The sequence below is a fragment of the Chiloscyllium plagiosum genome, unplaced genomic scaffold (genome assembly GCF_037043375.1).
Source record: "Chiloscyllium plagiosum isolate Xiang-an unplaced genomic scaffold, Cpla_swu_hap1 HiC_scaffold_9, whole genome shotgun sequence".
NCBI classification, from domain to species: Eukaryota; Metazoa; Chordata; class Chondrichthyes; order Orectolobiformes; family Hemiscylliidae; genus Chiloscyllium; species Chiloscyllium plagiosum.
The window spans coordinates 27,061,809-27,079,995 of record NW_028270147.1 but is presented as its reverse complement, the minus strand read 5'-3'; the positions used below and the strand labels follow the sequence as shown (position 1 = coordinate 27,079,995).

Sequence of the window (18,187 nt, the reverse complement as noted above, 5' to 3'; positions counted from 1 at the left end):
TAATGTCTGAAATTACTGTTATGATGAATGAGTCTGCTCTGCACCCATTAAAAGCCAATGTGGTTTACATAGTAGCTACTAATGACAATACCAACCCTTTAGATTTATTAACAAACAATGTTCATTAGCAAATTATTTTATGTAGCTCTTGATAATTGGTGCTATACTCCCTCCCCCATCTCCAGTTCTCATTCTGCATATTATTGAGGGAGACACCCTGAAATTTGCCTTATAAGTCATATGAGGTTCCTGTGGAGGTGATGTAGGTGATGGTAGCTCAACGTAATTATTTAGCCGAGGAACCTGAAATGGGTGAATTGTCTTATGAGGAAAGGTTGTACAGACTAGGCTTATATTTGCTCAAATTTGTGAGAGTATGAGGTAACTTATTTGAAACGTAAGATCCTTCAGGATCTTGACAAGCTGGATGCAAAATGGATCTTTTCTCTTGTGTATGATTCTAATACCCCACTTGAAACAGGTTTTTTTTTTCTCTGAGAGAGAGCTGTGAATCTTGGAAAGCTCTTCCTCAAAGGGCAATGGATGCAGAGTCCATTAATATATTAAGGGGAGGGTGGATGGCTTCTTGATAACAAGGCCATCAAGATAGGTTGTAATGTAGAGTAATCCAGTTAGTCATGGTGGAGCAAGCTTGAGGGGCAGAGTGGCCTACTCCTATTCCCAGTTCATATATTTGTATGTTTATTACTCTTTACAGTTTAGGGATGTTGCTGAAAGTGAAATCAATGGATTGGGGAAATCGAAAATTAGATTAGATTAGATTCGCTACAGTGTGGAAACAGGCCCTTTAGTCCAATCAGTCCACACTGACCCTCCGAAGAGTAACCCACTCAGACCCATTTCCCTCTGACTAATGCACCTAACACTATGGGCAATTTAGCATGGTCAATTCACCTTTGGACTGTGGGAGACCCAGAGGAAACCCACGCAGACACTGGGAAAATGTGCAAACTCCACACAGACAGTTGCCCGAGGCTGGAAACGAACCTGGGACCCTGGTGCTGTGAGGCAGCAGTGCTAACCACTGAGCCACTGTGCCACCCTTAATGCAGAGTCTCACTTTGAAATAGCCCTCCCTTCATTCAACAATGACACAGTTTCCCAACTTCGAGTTGTGTTCTAGGCTACCACCTCAACTTCCCAACTTTCATCTTAAGCTGTATAGCCCCAGATATTGGTCTCCAAGGAAATGCTTACATGTGTTTGATAAGAATATAAGAAATGGGTGCAGGAATCAAACTTCCAGGCCCTTCGAAGTTGCTCTGCCAATTAATAGGTTTATGGCCAATCTGATGTAGCTGTAACTCAACCCTCCAACTGTCTGCAAAACATTTGACTCTCATTAATCAAACTCTAAATCAGCTTTGAATATATTCAACAACCCATGCTCAGTGGTTATTGAGTGGAGATAATTCCTAATACTAACAATGCACTGAGAGAAAAAAGTTCTTCTCATCTGTCTTAAATGGGAAGGACCTTATTTTGAAACTGTGCCTCTTAGTTCTAGTTTCACCACAAAGGGAAATATCCTCTCAGTGTCTATCCTACTAAACTCCCTCAGAATCTTATGATGGTCCACATGGACAATCTCTTAAAACATAAGTAAAGGGCATTTAAAAATCTTTTGCAACTTCTTGAAAAACCTGACAATGAAATATTTGATATCCCACATTCTGATGAGGTAATTTAAAATGGTATGCTCGAAGCCAGGAGTATACTGGAGATATGGAGGAGGGTGTAATTATTTTATGTTTTATGTAGATGTTTCATAGTGGGTGGTTTTGGAGTAATTGGGCACTAATTACTCCTACCCACAATGTGCACATTGGACACCTGTACAAGCCTACAAAGAAATTAAAATTGTGAATGTCTGATGCTCTTCATCTTATAAGTTTCTGTGCCTCTCATAACCATTGTTTGTAAATCTGTCACTGAAAGATAACATTAACTTAGAAATATTAGCATTTCACAATGTTTTAATTTGATCACAGACAGTTAACGTTTAAAGAGAAATCAGACTACTTCATTTTCATCAATGGAACTATGCCAAAATATATCACTTTGTTGAAAAGAAAACCAGTTTTATTATACACAGAACAAATTAAACAAAGCAAATAGAATTAAAGTAATAACATGCATTATGACTACATATGTTGTCCATTCAGTAAAAACTGAAAGAACTGTGGATGCTATAAATCAGAAACAAAAACAGAAGTTGCTGGAAAAGCTCAACAGGCCTGGCAGCATCTGTGAAGAGAAATCAAAGTTAACATTTCAGGTCTATTTCTGAGGAAGAGTCACTGGATTTCTCTTCACAGAATCTGCCAGACCTGCTGAGCTTTTCCAGCAACTTCTATTTTTGTTTCTGTAATAGATTTAGGTTTACTTCCAATTTCTTCTCAAGAATTCACTTACTAGATTTTTTTACTTAATGAGATGTGACATCTTAAGGCCAGCTTTAATTGTCCATGCCTAATTGTCCTTCAGAAAGTGGTGATGAGCTGCTTTCTTGAATTGTTGCATTTCTTGAATGTAGCAGTCCCCATAGTGCTATTCGGAAGGGAGATCGAGAATTTTAACCCAGTGAAAATGAAGGAATGCAAATATAGTTCCAAGTCAGGATGATATGTTGCATGGGAGAGGAACTTGTTAATTGTGGTATTCCCGTTTATCTGCTGCCTTTCACTTTCTAGGATGTTGTGGGTTTGAAAGGTTTTGTATAAGGTACTTAGGTGAGCAAGATACTGACATCTTAAAGTTGTTTATCTCTATAGGAATAATGCAGAGAATGGTCTGATGGATGATTCTCCTCAGCTCCAACTATTGTCAGAGGTAAAACATTAATTTATTCTCTCGTGCCTATGAATGCCTCTTGTCGTTTTTAAATACTTTCAAGTTTGTTGTTATCTTTGGCATAAGAACATGTGGTGAATGTAGATTTTTCCACTATTTCAACCTAAGAAATCTTTCATTTTCTGTTCTTTCACTAAACTCAAACTGAGGTTATGCTTCATCTGTATTCCATGCAACGACTGATAAAGTTCACTTTTCACTCAGCTTACAGGACAGGTCTGTCTAACTCTCAGTAATTTTACCTCTCTCTTGGTGACCTTTGGCTAACATGACTCCAGACTACAACTTAACTTTCTAGCAAACACAGATAAATAGAAACCAAAGGAAATAGCCTGCACTGAGATACCTTCAAACTGATTTTTAGGTGAATTAAGAGTCGAAGAGTGTGGTGCTAGAAAAGCACAGCCAGTTAGACAGCATCCGAGGAGCAGGTGAATCAACGTTTCGGGTATAAGCCCTTCCTTAAGAATCCATATGCCCGAACCGTCAATTCTCCTGCTCCTCGGATGCTGCCTGACCTGCTGTGCTTTTCCAGCACCACACTCTAGACTCTGATCTCCAGCATCTGCAGTTCTCACTTTCTCTGTTTAGGTGAATTAAAGCTTATATACAATTTAATCATTGTTCAGGTGTTGGAAATTTGTATTAAAAGACTATAAGACCATAAGACAAAGGAGCAGAAATAAGGCCATTCAGCCCCATCGGGTCTGTTCTGCCATTCAATCATGGCTGATAAGTTTCTCAATCCCTTTCTCCTTCTTTCTCTCCATAAACCTTGAACTCCTTGACAATCAAGAACCTATCTATCAAGGTTTACTGAATACTTTGAGACTAATTTAGCTCAAAATCAAATTAAGAGCTAAGTAATTAAAATAGAGATGGCAGGACAGGTGATGTGTTCTACCTGAATGATGTGGGAGCTGATGGACTCCATTGTGGTTTATAGTGACCATATCTGTAGCAAGTATTGGTTACTTGAGGAACTCTAGCTCAGAGTTGGTGAGCTGAAGTCTGAGCTTTGAACACTATGACACATCAGGCAGGGGGAAGAGTTCCTTGGACTCTGTGTTTCAGGGGGCACTCACACCCTCAGATTAACTATCTGGAATTCAGTCAGTGGTCAGGGACAGGAAGATGTGACTACCGGCAAGGCAGGTACAGGGATCCAGGAGATGGTGCTGAGATTGTCTATCACGTTTGACATTCTTACTCCCTCTGTAGATAAAAGTGAGAGGGCGCTGGCTTAAGGAGGATTAGCAAACTGATCTTCACACCATGGAGCCATTCAAGAGGAGAGAGAAAAAAGAAATATACTTGTAGTCAGGGATATTATTGTCAGGGAAATAGTCACTGTTCTCTGTGGCCAGGATTGAGAGTCCTGAATGCTGTGTTGCCTGCCTGGTGCGTGGGTTCAGGATATCTCACCTGGGCTGCAGTGAAATGTGAAGAACGTGAATGTGGCAGCATGGTGGCTCAGTGGTTAGCACTGCTGCCTCACAACGCCAGTGACCTAGGTTCAATTCCAGCCTCGGGCGACTGTCTGTGTGGAGTTTGCACATTCTCCCTGCATCTGCGTGGGTTTCCTCCAGGTGCTCTGGTTTCCTCCCACAGTCCAAAGATGCGCAGGTCAGATCAATTGACCATGCTAAATTGCCCATAGTGTTAGGTGCATTAGTCAGAGGGAAAAAAGTCTGGGTGGGTTTCTTTTTGGAGGGTCAATGTGTACTTGTTGGGCCGAAGGGGAATCTAATCTAATAAAAAGGGGAAAGATCCAATTAGGTTGGTTCATCTAGGTACCAACGATATAGGTAGAGGAAAGAAGTTCTGCTGAGAGAATATGAAACAGCTAGGGCCTAACTTAAAAAGCAGAACCAAATTAATCTCCGGTTATTACCTGAGCCATAAGCAAAATTGGCACAGGGTCATCAAGATTAAAGAGGTAAATTTGTGGATGAAAGATTGCCGTGGGAGAAAGGGGCTTGAAATCCTAGGGCATTGGCACCATTGATTCTTGGATAGGCACATGGAAGTTAGTACAATGAAGGGTATGTAGGTTAGTCTGATCTTAGAGTAGGATGGAGGGCCGACACAGCATTGAGGGCTGAAGCACTCTGTACTGTGCTGTACTGTTTTATGTTCTATGTACTGGGGAAGGAAGGAGCTGCTCCAGTAGGACAGGCCTCATCTATATCATGCTGGGACGGGAGTCCTGGCAAATCAAATAACTAGGGCTATGGAGAGGGCTTTAATAAAAAATAGTGTGGGGTTTGAGTTTCAGTTGCATGGAAAATTATTGAGTTAAAGAAGGGAAGGCTCAGTGGAGGTTATTAAAATTTCCAAAACAAGTAATAGGACAGAGAGTATAGAAAGGGTCAGGAATCTAACTTCAGGCACAGCAGATAAGGGGACAACTATGAGAAGCGGATTAGTCAATACAAGACTAAGTGTATGTAATATATGTAAGTAGGTAAATGAGCTTGAAGCACAGATTAAAATTGTCACATGCAATGTTGCGGGTATCACAGAGACGTGGATCAGGGCTGGGGTCTAAATATCCAAGGATATACATCCTATTAAAATGGCAGACAGATGGCAGAGGGGCAGGTTTGCCTTGTTAGTAAGAAATAAAATTAAATCAATGGCAAGAAGTGATATAAAGTTGGAAGGCATAGAATTTGTGTGGGTAGAGTTGAGAAACCGCAAAGGAAACAAAGACTCAGATGGGAGTTGTGTACAAGCCTCCGAGCAATAGTCACGAGGTGGGAAGGAAATAAATCAGGAGATGGAAAACGCATGTAATAAAGGTACTGTCGTAAGGATCATAGGGGACGTTAATATGCAGTTGGACTGGGAAAATCAGGTTAGTAGTGGATCTCAAGAAAAGGAATTCATGGAATGGTTTTCGGAGCAGCTTGTGGTAGAGCCTAAAAGAGAACAGACAATTCTGAATTTGGTGATGTGTAATGAGGCAGACTTGGTTAGGGAGAGAAATAACTCTTCAGAGGCTGGCAGCCCATCACCAATCATACTCTGTTTACAAATGCCTTTGACAATAGCACTGCCTCTCACTGGGTCAGGCATTCGGGGCCTTGATGTGCCTGACATTCACCCTTTCACGTCAGCTAGGTCTTCCTGATTGGATCAGATTAACAGCCGCATAAAATATGATGTCCAGCTGACTGACCTCATTAAAAGTAAGAGTGAATGACTGCAGATGCTGAAAATCTGTACTGAAAACAACAAATGTTGGAGATCACACCAGGTCGGACAGTATTCAGGGAGAGAGAGCAAGCTAATGCTTCGAGTCTATGGGGACCTTAAGGTGAAGATCCCAACTGGGTCAGTGATCGTAATTGGAAAGAATTCACCCTACAGTTTGAGAGGGAGAAGCTGGAATCACATGTAATTGTATTACATTTGAGTAAAGATAACTACAAAGACATGAGGGAGGAGTTGGCCAGAGTTGGTGGAAGGGGAGCATGGCAGGGCAGACAGTGGAGCAGCAATGGCAGGTGTTTCTAGGGATAATTCAGGAAGCACAATAGAAAATGTATCCCAAGGAAGAAGAAACATGCTAAGGACGAGGCAACCATGACCGATAAAGGAAGTTGGGGGAAGCGTAAAAGCAAGAGAAGCATCATACAATGTGATGAAGATTAGTAGGAAGCCAGAGTCATGGAAACAGACCTTTCAGTTCAACTCACCCATGCTGACCAGATATCTGAAATAAATCTCGTCCCATTTGCCAGCATTTAGTCCATATCCCTCTTAACCCATCTAGATGCCTTTTAAATGTTGGAATTGTACCAGCCTCCACTGCTTTCTTTGGCAGTTCATTTCATACACGCACCACCCTCTGCATGAAAAAATTACCCCTTATGTCCCTTTTAAATTTTACCCCTTCTCTTCTTAAACCTATGCCTTCTGGATTCTCCAGGGAAAAGACCTTGTCTATTCACCCTATCCATGCTGTTATAAACCTCTATAAGGTCATCCCTCAGCCTCCGACGTTCCAGGGAAAACAGCTCTAGCCTATTCAACCTCTGCCTATAGCTCAAACCCTCCAACACTGGCAACATCCTTGTAAATCTTTTCTGAAATCTTTGAAGTTTTACAACATCCTTCCTATAGCAGGGAGACCAGAATTGCACAAGTATTCCAAAAATGGCCTAACCTATATTCTTTATAGCTGCAACATGACCTCCCAACTCCTCTACTCAATGCATTGATCAATAAAGGCAAGGGTACCAACTGCCTTCTTCAGTATCCTATCTATCTTTGACTCCACTTTCGAGGAACATTCTGCACTCAAAGCTCTCTTTGTTCAGCAATACTCCCTAGGACCTTACCATTAAGTGTATAAGTCCTAACCTGATTTGCCTTTCCAAAATGCAACACCTCACATTTATCTAAATCAAACTCCATCTGCCACTCCTATGGGCCATTGGTCCATCCGATCAAAATCCTGTTGTACTCTGAGGTAACCTTCTTGGCTGTCCACTACACCTCCAATTCTGGTGTAATATATAAACTTACTAACCATACTTCTATGTTCACATCCAAATCCTTTATGTAAGTGACAAAAAGCAATGGACTCAGCACCGATCCTTGTGGCACACCACAGGTCACAGGCCTCCAGTCTGAAAAGCAACCTCCATCACCATCCTCTGTCTTCTACCTTTGAGCCAGTTCTGTATCCAAATGGCTAGTTCTCCCTGTATTCCATGTGATCTAACCTTGCTAACCAATCTACCATGAGGAACCTTGTTGAACAGCCCATAAAAAACAGCAGGGGATAGCTAAAAATAAAATGATGCTGGAGAAGATGCAATATGAGAGTAAGCTAAATAATAATATGAAAGGATATTGCAAGAGTTTTTTAGACATATAGAAGATAAGAGAAAGGCAAGAGTGGACATTGAATAGCTGGAAAATAAGGCTTGAGAAGTAGTAATGGGGAATGATGAAATGACAAGGGAACCAAATAGGTAATTTGCATTGATTTTCACAGTAGATGACACCAATAATATACCAGAACTTCAAGAGACTCAGAGGCAGAGTTGAGTGTAGTGGCCATCACTAAGGAGAATGTGCTGAGGAAAGTGAAAAGTCTGAGGATGGATAAATTACTCAGAGCTGATAGACTACATCGTAGGGTTCTGAAGGAGATAGCTAAAGAGATTATAGAGGCATTAATGGCAATTTTTCAGGAATCAGCGGTGTTTGGGAGGGTGCCAATGAACTGGAAAATAGCTAATGTAATGGCCCTTTTCAAGAAGGGATGGAGGCAGAAGATAGAAAATTATATGCCTGTGAGCCTAACCTTGGTTGTTGGTAAGATTTTAGAGTCTATAATTAAGGATGAGATTGCAGAATACTTTGAAAGTGCATGCATGACAAAACAGGGATGATTCAGCATGGCTTCGTCAAGGGGAGATTATGCCTGACAAATCTGTTAGAAATCTTTGTGGAAGTAACGAACAAATTAGACAAAGGAGAACCAGTGGTCGTGATGTATTTGGATTTCCAGAAGGCCTTGCCACGGTGGCACACAGGAGGCTGTTAAATAAGATAAGAGTCTTTGATGTTAAAGGCAAGGTACTAGCATGGATAGAGGATTGGCTGACTGGCAGAAGGCAGAGAGTAAGGGGTAAAGGGGTCTTTTTCAAGACGGCAACTGGTGACTAGTGGAGGTTCTCAGGGGTCAATGTTCAGACCACAACTATTCATTTTTGGATGAAGGAATTGAGGACACTGTTGCTAAATTTGCAGATTAGATTAGATTACATTACAGTGTGGAAATAGGCCCTTCGGCCCAACAAGTCCACACCGACCCGCTGAAGCGCAACCCACCCATACCCCTACATTTACCCCTTACCTAACACTATGGGCAATTTAGCATGGCCAATTCACCTGATCTGCACATCTTTGGACTGTGGGAGGAAACCGGAGCACCCGGAGGAAATCCACGTAGACACTGGGAGAACGTGCAAACTCCACACAGGCGGGAATTGAACCCGGGTCTCAGGCGCTGTGAGGCAGTAGTGCTAACCACTGTGCCACCGTGTCGCCAACCGTGCCACCGTGCAGATGACACAAAGATAGGTGGAGAGACAGGTCATGTTGAGGAATCGGGGAGACTGCAGAAGGACATGCTAGAAGAGTGGGCAAAGAAGTGGTAGATAGAAGTCAATATGGGAAAGTGTGAGGATTTGCACTTTGGTAGGAAAATAGAGACATTGACTGTTTTCCAAATGGAAAAACGCTTTGAAAATCTGAAATACAGAGAGACTTGGAAGTCCTAGTTCAGGATTCTCTTAAGGTTAACATGCAGATTCAGTTGGCAATTAGGAAGACAAATGAAAAGTTGGCATTCATTTCAAAAGATCGAGGCAACTAGAACAGGGGTGTACTGCCATGGTTGTATAAGGATCTGATCAGACTGCATTTGGAATATTGTGAGTAGTTTTGGGCCCCTATATCTAAGGAAGGATGTATTGATATTAGAGTTCAAAGAATGTTCACAAGAATGATCCCAAGGACGAAGGGAATAATTAAGGACTCTGGATCTATACTCAATGGAGTTTAGAAGGGTGGGGGAGTATCTGATTAAAACTTACAGAATACTGAGAGGCCTGAATACAGTGGATGTGGAGAAGATGTATCCACCCATAGGAGAGAGTAGAACCTGAGGGCACAGCCTCATTTAAGGGTCAACCCTTCAGAATTGGGATGAGGTGGAATTTATTCAGCCAAAGCGTGGTTACTCTGTGGAACTCATTGCTGCAGAATGCTGTGGAGGCCAAGTCATTGAGTGTATTTAAGACCAGGATAGATAGGTTCTTAGTTAGTAGAGGGATCAAGGGTGATGAGGAGAAGGCCTGAAAATGGAGTTGAGAAACACATCAGCCATCGAATGGTGGAACAGACCCGATATGCCAAATACTCTGCCCTTGTATCCAATGGTCTTATTATCCATTTCTTCAGCCTGACTTTATTGGCAAACATAGATCACCTTTAGTACTACCATTTCTTAAGGTTTCCTGACAATCATAGAAACCTAGCATTCGAATTACTTTACCTTTAAAACAAGAAAATTCTCAGAACTGAACATTTCCCAAAAGCAATAACATGAACCATGAGCTAAGTTTTTGCAACAATAAAGATGAAACATGTAGGAAACCAGCATGTTTTATAAACACAACTTTAAATGGCTAAACCATAGGTAAACAATATCTCAATTTTAGCTAAAACTAATAGAAATATGATTGCCAATTGCATTGTTTTCCAACTGTATTATAGAAATTAATCTCAATTAGTCTGCATGTTCCACCGCTTTTTGAAGAAGTACATTTTTATATTATTTGCCCTGTCTCATATTCTGCATTGGTTTTGTATCGTTGGATGCATTTTAAAATGATGCCAAATTATCATGATATTTTAAAAAACTTAAATGTTCATTTTCAGCATCAGCAAGCAATAGGTGTAACCATAGCAACCTCTACCTAAGAAGGGCTGCTTGGCTTTCAGTGGTATCAAGCTCATGAACAGAAATGCAAGTCTCTTGCTTCCTTTCAGAATGCACAAACATGCTACCTGTTGCCATGGCAAACAGCTGCGTCATCTCGAACTGTGCACTATTGCAACATAATTAAAACAGGTATTGCTGACAGAACTATACTGAAATACATGGTTACTCTTGCCTTTATAAAGTGAGTAATCTTTGTATGAGCTCTCTTGTGTAAGCTCCTTCTTCCTCAATTTTAAAATAAACGGATCGAATATCACTATTGAAATAGAAGACAAGGAAACACACGAACTTGCATTATTTCGAGGTCGAATTCTCTAATTGTAAACCTACCAATATTTGCTTTAATCCTCTCCCTTATCCTTTAAAGCTTGGTTTTTTTGACACTCTCCTTAGCAGTGACTGACTTCCATACAACTTGTCATCCTCACCTGCTCAAAAGCAGCTAGAGCCTTTCTCAACACATATTGTGCTTCCTTTGACTATAATAAATTAACATTAAATGGGACCAATTTTTGTAAGGATCATTCTACTGTAATTTCTGATGACAGGAACCCAAGATAATCAATGTACATGTTGAATTTGATTGACTGAACAGGAGAACTCTCAGAAATCCACTATCTGAAACGCTTGTCTTCACCTTCAGATTCTTGCTTATTTTTAAACCATTACACTGCAGTGTGTGTCTGCATTCCACTGACATATGTTTACTATTGATATGTGCTCCATCAAGAGACCATCTCCTTCTCTCTCTCTGTCACTATGCCTGTACTCTCAGTGGCTCAACCTTGACATCTTTCAACATTGCCACTTCGTCCATGCCTTGTACCTCTGCCACTGCAAACTGCTGGGAGTGTCAGGAAATGCTGCAGAAACAATCCAGTATGTGCTTCAGCATGCCAGCCTCACTGACCTTGTTCTCCATTATACCAGGAGAGAGTGTTCCATTACATCAACACACCTTTCTCTTAGTGACAGGGCAAGGCGAATGTTTTTAATTAGGTTGGATGAAAAAAGCTGGTAGCAGGTCACAGCACAGTTGAAGTGATAGGTTGGAAATCCTGTCTTGAAGTGGGGAATCTATCCAAGAGAAAAATTCACATTATTAATACATATCACTAGCCTTGTCTTATCACAGTTAACAGTAATTATAAATAACCCACGGAATCTTCGAACCACAGCCATTAGTCATTTGGTAAAGGTATTCATAGCATTGGGAGTTAACTCTTTTATCACCAGGAGCACTCGAGAGGTGCCTGTCATTATCTTCAGCATACTGCATAACCCTGCCATTGGTGAGGCACAATTCTTGCCATAATCCATATGAAGCGAAATAAGGAAGAGAACATGGAGGAGGAGGAAGTGAAAATATCCATCACATCCCCCTTTCTGACTGGGCAGCATGTGATCAATTCATCCATACTGGTATACACAACCCAATTTCAATTCAGTAAAGTTTACCCTCTTGGCTACATGTAAAACAAACCCACCAGAAAACAAAAAAAACCCTAAATTTCTATGTTAAACCTTACAATAAAATCAATTATTCAACCTCAAGCATTACCCTATTGTATGTTTCATCTGTTTGTATCTGTCCACATGCTATGCCAGTGATTACAATGTGGCTGGTTGGATGCTACAAATTTTCACTGGAGCACATCACAGATAGTTTTGGAAGTAGGAATCCTATCTGCAAGTAACTCAGGTCTTGACTTGCAAAGGTCTGGTCATCACATCCAAAATACATGTCAAGGGTGCAATGTAGTGCTTTCCATTTGCCCAGATGAATGCAGCTCCAATGATGTTGGAGTTCAGTTCTATCCAGGACAAAAGCTCATTTGATTGGAAGCCTATCTAACAGCTTCAGCATTAATGTCCTTCATCACTTATGTTCAGTGGCCAAAGTGTTCATTGTTACAAAATGCAGTCAACAATTTACCAAGAATCCTTAGCATCTTCCAAATGCACAATCACTACCATCTAGAAGGACAAAAGTATGGAAACATCATGAAAAGTAAGGTCATGGAAATATCACCATCTGTAATTTTCCCTTCAAGCTGCTTACCATCCTGTCTTGGAAGCATTTCACATTCTTCACCCACACTGGGTTAAAATCCTGGAACTCCTTTCATAACAAAACTGTGGATGTTCCTACAGAATTGCCACAGAAATCTGTGAAGGCCAGGCCATTGAATATATTTAAAAACAGAGATGGATAAGTTCTTGATTGCCAAGGGGATCGAAGGTTATGGTGAGAAAGCAGGAAAATGCCATTGAACAACCTATCAGCCATGATTGAATGGTTGAGCAGACTTGAAGGGCCGAATGGCGAAGTTCTGCCCCTAAGTCTTATGGTCTTATGGACTGCCATGGTTCAAGAAAACAGATTACCAATATCGCCTCAAGGTATGGACAATAAATGCTAGCAATGTCGACATTCTGAGAATGAGTTAAAAAAAACTGAGCCAAAATTTGCATGTTGTTTTTATTGAAGCACTAGATGCAGTTTAATAACTCACCATGATCCTCCTGCCTATTTGTAGTGGCTAACCATCTTTCACACTTCTGTGTTTTGCTTTATTTCAGGTTTTTATTTATATCTGATCAGACACAGCCAAACTCTTTCCATTGTTTCTACCTCCAACCAGCAAGATTATTGTGCCTCTGTATTCTTAGAATGAAGTATGATCTCCCTTGAATCAACAGTATAACATTTTCTATAACTTTTTATGGCCTAACAGGGTTTCCTTCAAATAATTAATGAAGTTATGGCTATTCAAGATCATCTAACAGTTTTAAAAAGTTATATGTTGCATTGTAATAGTATAGAAATGATGCCTTTGTCATATGCTGAAAATGTGTTACTGGAAAAGCGCAGCAGGTCAGGCAGCATCCAGGGAACAGGAGAATCGACGTTTCAGGGTTCCCTGGATGCTGCCTGACTTGCTGCGCTTTTCCAGCAACACATTTTCAGCTCTGATCTCCAGCATCTGCAGACCTCACTTTCTCCCCATGCCTTTGTCATATGCCTTCTAACTTGAGACAGAAGACTTACAGTACATCAATGCTATTACTACTAGTATTCCCTTAATTAATCTGCCATTTTGAGCCAGCTTTCCTGTTTTAGCATCTTATAGAACCTTTAATTCAGGAATGATCAAAATGCCTGTTATCACAATCTGAATGACAAAGATTGCGATAATGAGTGGTACAAGAATGCTGATCTGCATTCAACATTGTCTCCACAAGCATCTTCCTTCTTGTGGATTTGTCTCTCCATACAAAGGTGTTCTTGGCTATTTGAACAGCAGTCAGTGCTAGTACAGAGCATTTATAGCTTGTGATGGTGAGATTGTAGTTGCTTGTAGGGGCTGCTGATAACTTCAGTGTTAGCCTGACTTACTTGACAGGTGTTAATTATGCGCAGTACGACTTCTGCAGGTCAGATCAAGCTGCTTTATTAGTAAGTATTGTGTTGTGATATGCTCTAACTGATGGTTATATTTTTGCTGCATAGGCGACCACATTCTCGTAGTCCACATTTCTGCACAGGGTTTATCATGGTTGCAAAATGAACTGTCAGAGCATGTTGGTCCTAAGTGGCCCATGAACTGAGCATACAACAGATACCACAAAGCTGAAAACAAAGATAAAAGAGGCAATTATGTTGTTCTTCCATCTCAGCATCAGATGTCTATTAAAAGATCCCAGAGTTCTGATTCCACTGCACAGTATAGCAATTAATTAATTGTCAGGTCAAATTAAATATTTCCTAATGTCTGACATAAATCCATTTCTTGATAAATTCTACATATGTTTGCCTGTCATTTTGATAATGATCAGGATAAATGTTTTCTACCCTGCAGATGATTATATAGCTTCTACAAGATTACCTTCTCATGCACATGATTTCACTGTTGAAAATATTTCTTTATAACTCAGTCCTTAAACTCCTCAGTGTATGGTATTGCAGGCCTGAAATGCTGGGGGAAGATGAGAAGGACAAACACCATTTTCTCTTATTCTCAAATGCAATTATTGGGGTAATTCAGTAATTGTGGTACCATTGAATATCAAAGGGTCAGAGCTTAGATTCTCTCTTGGTGAACATGGCTAGTACCTGGCACATCCTTCCTTGCCATATATCAGCACAAGTTTGAAGTTTTTCAGCTTTTGCTGAATACAAAGGTGGACTGTTTCTGATCTGAAGAGTGCAAGTGGAATTGGACACTCTGCAAACTTTCTGTTTTTAGATTAGATTACTTACAGTGTGGAAACGGGCCCTTCAACCTAACAAGTCCACACCGACCCTCCGAAGAGCAACCCACCCAGACCCATTCCCCTACATTTACCCCTTCACCTAACACCACGGGCAACTTAGCATGGCCAATTCACTTAATCTGCACATTTTTGGACTGTGGGAGGAAACCAGAGCACCCAGAGGAAACCCACGCAGACACGGGGAGAATGTGCAAACTCCACACAGACAGTTGCCTGAGGCAAGAACTGAACCCGGGTCTCTGGTGCTGTGAGGCAGCAGTGCGTGCCACTGTGCCGTCCACTGACCTTATGTTGCAATGTAGGTAATTGCTGAATTAGCTGAAGATGACTGAGACTAGGACTCTGCCCTGAGGAACTCCTGCAACTGGGGTTGAGATGAAAGGTCTCAAAAATCTCCAAGGGTTTTCCTTCGTATGAAATGTGACTTCAGTCCAAGGAGAGCTTCTCCCCAGATTCCCATAGACTTGATTTTGTCAGAGTTTCTTGCTGCCATAGTTAATAAAATGATGTTTGAGGTGGACTGCAGTGTCTTTTAAATAATCTGTTAATATTTGTCCTTAAGCATAGCATTGCTAATCGTACTGCCCTGGAGTGTTGTGTTCAGGTTTCAGTATTAGACTTGAACCACTATCATTCTGACGCAAGTACAGTAATGGGTCTACTACTGAGCTGCAGTTGATACCATTAATATTCATTTAATGTCAGAATGACACACACCAAGTGGTGGAAAACTCTCAAGTGTAACTTTTCTCACATTATCCAGACACTAAACTGTAGGCCAATTACAGATGAATAACATGTTGTGAGTTCATCATTCCAAAGATTATTGATCTGTAAGATCTTGCCAATTATGATTACCCAGAAATCCAATCAATCCTGAAGGCAACAGCCACATGTAGTGAAGACACAATCCTCTGGGAAATAGATTGAGATTGTCTAATGTCTTTTAGTCAGAAGTATTAATAAATGTTGGTGAGGAGAGACTATTCATCTATCATACCTAAATTCAACTGAGATCTTAGAGGTAATACGAACTGTGCCCTAAGTTACATCTGTTAAAAATCACACAACACCAGGTTATAGTCCAACAGGTTTAATTGGAAGCACTAGCTTTCAGAGTGCCGCTCCTTCACCAGGTGGTTGTGTGATTTTTAACTTTGTACACTCCAGTCCAACACCAGCATCTCCAAATCATAAGTTACATCTAATTTCATAGTTTGTAAATGTCATCTATTTAGAGAACAATCAGACCACATTTGCTAGTGTACGTATTGATTTCAGGATCACATAACCATAAAGAAAATAGTTTCTTAACACAAACATTACGTTTTACTTTAAATTAGGAATGTGATAAAATTTTATGTCTGAAGTTCTGATATTTCTTTGCAGGTCATTTTTATTTACAAGAAATTTAAATTTCCATTGAATAGAAGGATAAGTTATTTTCTTCCTATTTCAAGATGGAAGTTCATAATAGTCAAAAGCATGTATTTCATTAATGAGTATGGAATCACATTTAATTTTCTTTTTCAACTTGCTATTTTTCATTCTGTTGATTTATTGCATCCAATTCTAAAGGGGCAAAAATTCATTCTGTTGTATTGTACATGCTGTTTCTGCTCTTTATATGTCTATTATTGGACTAATCAGTGTGTCTGTTAGGTCTTGAAGATCAGTTAGGCCTACTGCATTGTTTAATGGATTGGTTAGATCTTCAGAGCTAATAACAATGAATCAAAAAGTGGGTGATCAGTTTGTGGAACATCTCAGTCTGCAGGCATCAACCTGAAACTTCAGATCACTGTCTTTAATCCTTTATCTTTTTCACATACTAACCTCCAGGCCTCTGACTCCTTGCAGTATTCCAGTGAGGTTGAACATTAACCCGAAAAACAGCACCTCATCTTTGCATAATATACCATAGAGGCCTCTGGATTCATTATTGGGTCAACTATTTCAGACCATATTCTCTTTGCATGTTTGGAATTTACTCTTGTTTTTCCTTTGTTGTACTTTGGGATCACAGCTACTCATTATTCTGCTGTTCACACTTTCTCTAAGCATGTATTTTGTTTGTTCACTTGTCCCATTGTAATTCACATTGGCTTTGCACTGCCATTTGTCCTTGTCTTTTGAGATGGAAGAAGGTGGCCATGAAGACTTTTTGATGTAGAACACAGAGATGGTTATACCACATGTTGACGTAGAGTTGGAAACAGTTCATCATTGGAACTCAGATGGTGGACAGATGCTTCTCCATGATGTCATTCAGAGACAGCATTGGGGCATTGTTGTTGATCACACAAACACCAGGTTATAGTCCAGTGGGTTTATTTGGAAGTACTAGCTTTCAGAGTGCTGCTCCTTCATTGGTAGCTGTGAAACAGGATCATAAGACACAGAATTTATAGCACAAGATCATAATGTCATGCTATTGAACATACCTAGATTGCTGTTAAGTCTTTCACCTTTTTTAATGGATTGCAGGTTTCTGGTTCATTATTATGTAAATCCCAGAACTTCTTTTAAGTCATATTCTCGAGATAACTTAAGGTTTTGTAAAAAAAGGTGACATCTCAGCTCAGGCAAAAAAGCATGCAATCTGCAGGCAGTCAATGCATGCAGTCAATCCATGTAACATTTTATAAATACCTACTTTGGAAATAGAACCAGTCTGACTCAAGATTGGAATACAGGCAGACTCTACCCTCACACCTTTAATGCATTATCTGAGCTAAGATGTGACTTTTTAAAAATAAAATGTTTTAACTTAGTCCACCACAGTCCAACACTGGTACCTCCACATCATGTTTTCAACAGTGACAAAGGCTACATAGGTCAGGGCTACTCGAGTGAATTTTTTTTTAGACTAATGTTAACAGTACCCCTTCCTTGAAGAATTTCTTTGTGTCATTTGTGTGGCTGACTTGGATTTCTTTTGCTAGATGCTAACTTTCCATAAAGTATACGGGTAGCGCGATGGCTCAGTTTGGGTGGCATGGTGGCTCAGTGGTTAGCACTGCTGCCTCACAGCACCAGGGACCCAGGTTTGATTCCCATCTTGGGTGACTGTGTGGAGATTGCATGTTCGCCCCGTGTCTGCATGGGTTTCCTCCAGGTGCTCCAGTTTCCTCCCACAATCCAAAGATGTGCAGGTCAGGTGAATTGGCCATGCTGAATTGTCCATAGTGTTAGGTACATTAGTCATGGGTAAATGTAAGGGAATGGGTCTGGATGTTTACTCTTCGGAGGGCTGGTGGGGACTTGTTGGGTTGCAGGGCCTGTTTCCATACTGTAAGGAATCTAATCTAATTGTTTCAGGATACACTGTACCTCCATTCTGATTACTTGCATTATTCAGCAGTGTTGTATTTTTAGGAGCTCTGCCTCAATACATATTGACAGGGCTGAGTCTAAGATTTCGAGATATAAAATGCAGCCTTACCAATGGATGTTGAGGATAGAGTGAAGAACATGCATGTGAAATTGTTTAAACTTTCTTAT

At 40.5% G+C, this 18,187-nt stretch overlaps 1 long non-coding RNA gene across 1 annotated transcript in view; it reads left to right on the top strand.

The window, feature by feature from the left end:
• The window catches only part of LOC148149107 (uncharacterized), a 201,980-nt gene that overhangs the window by 116,931 nt on the left and 66,862 nt on the right, over positions 1-18,187 (top strand). Inside the window, exon 3 of the long non-coding RNA XR_015758123.1 lies at positions 2,796-2,853. This is a non-coding gene — a long non-coding RNA (uncharacterized LOC148149107). The remainder of the gene's footprint in view (positions 1-2,795; positions 2,854-18,187) is intronic.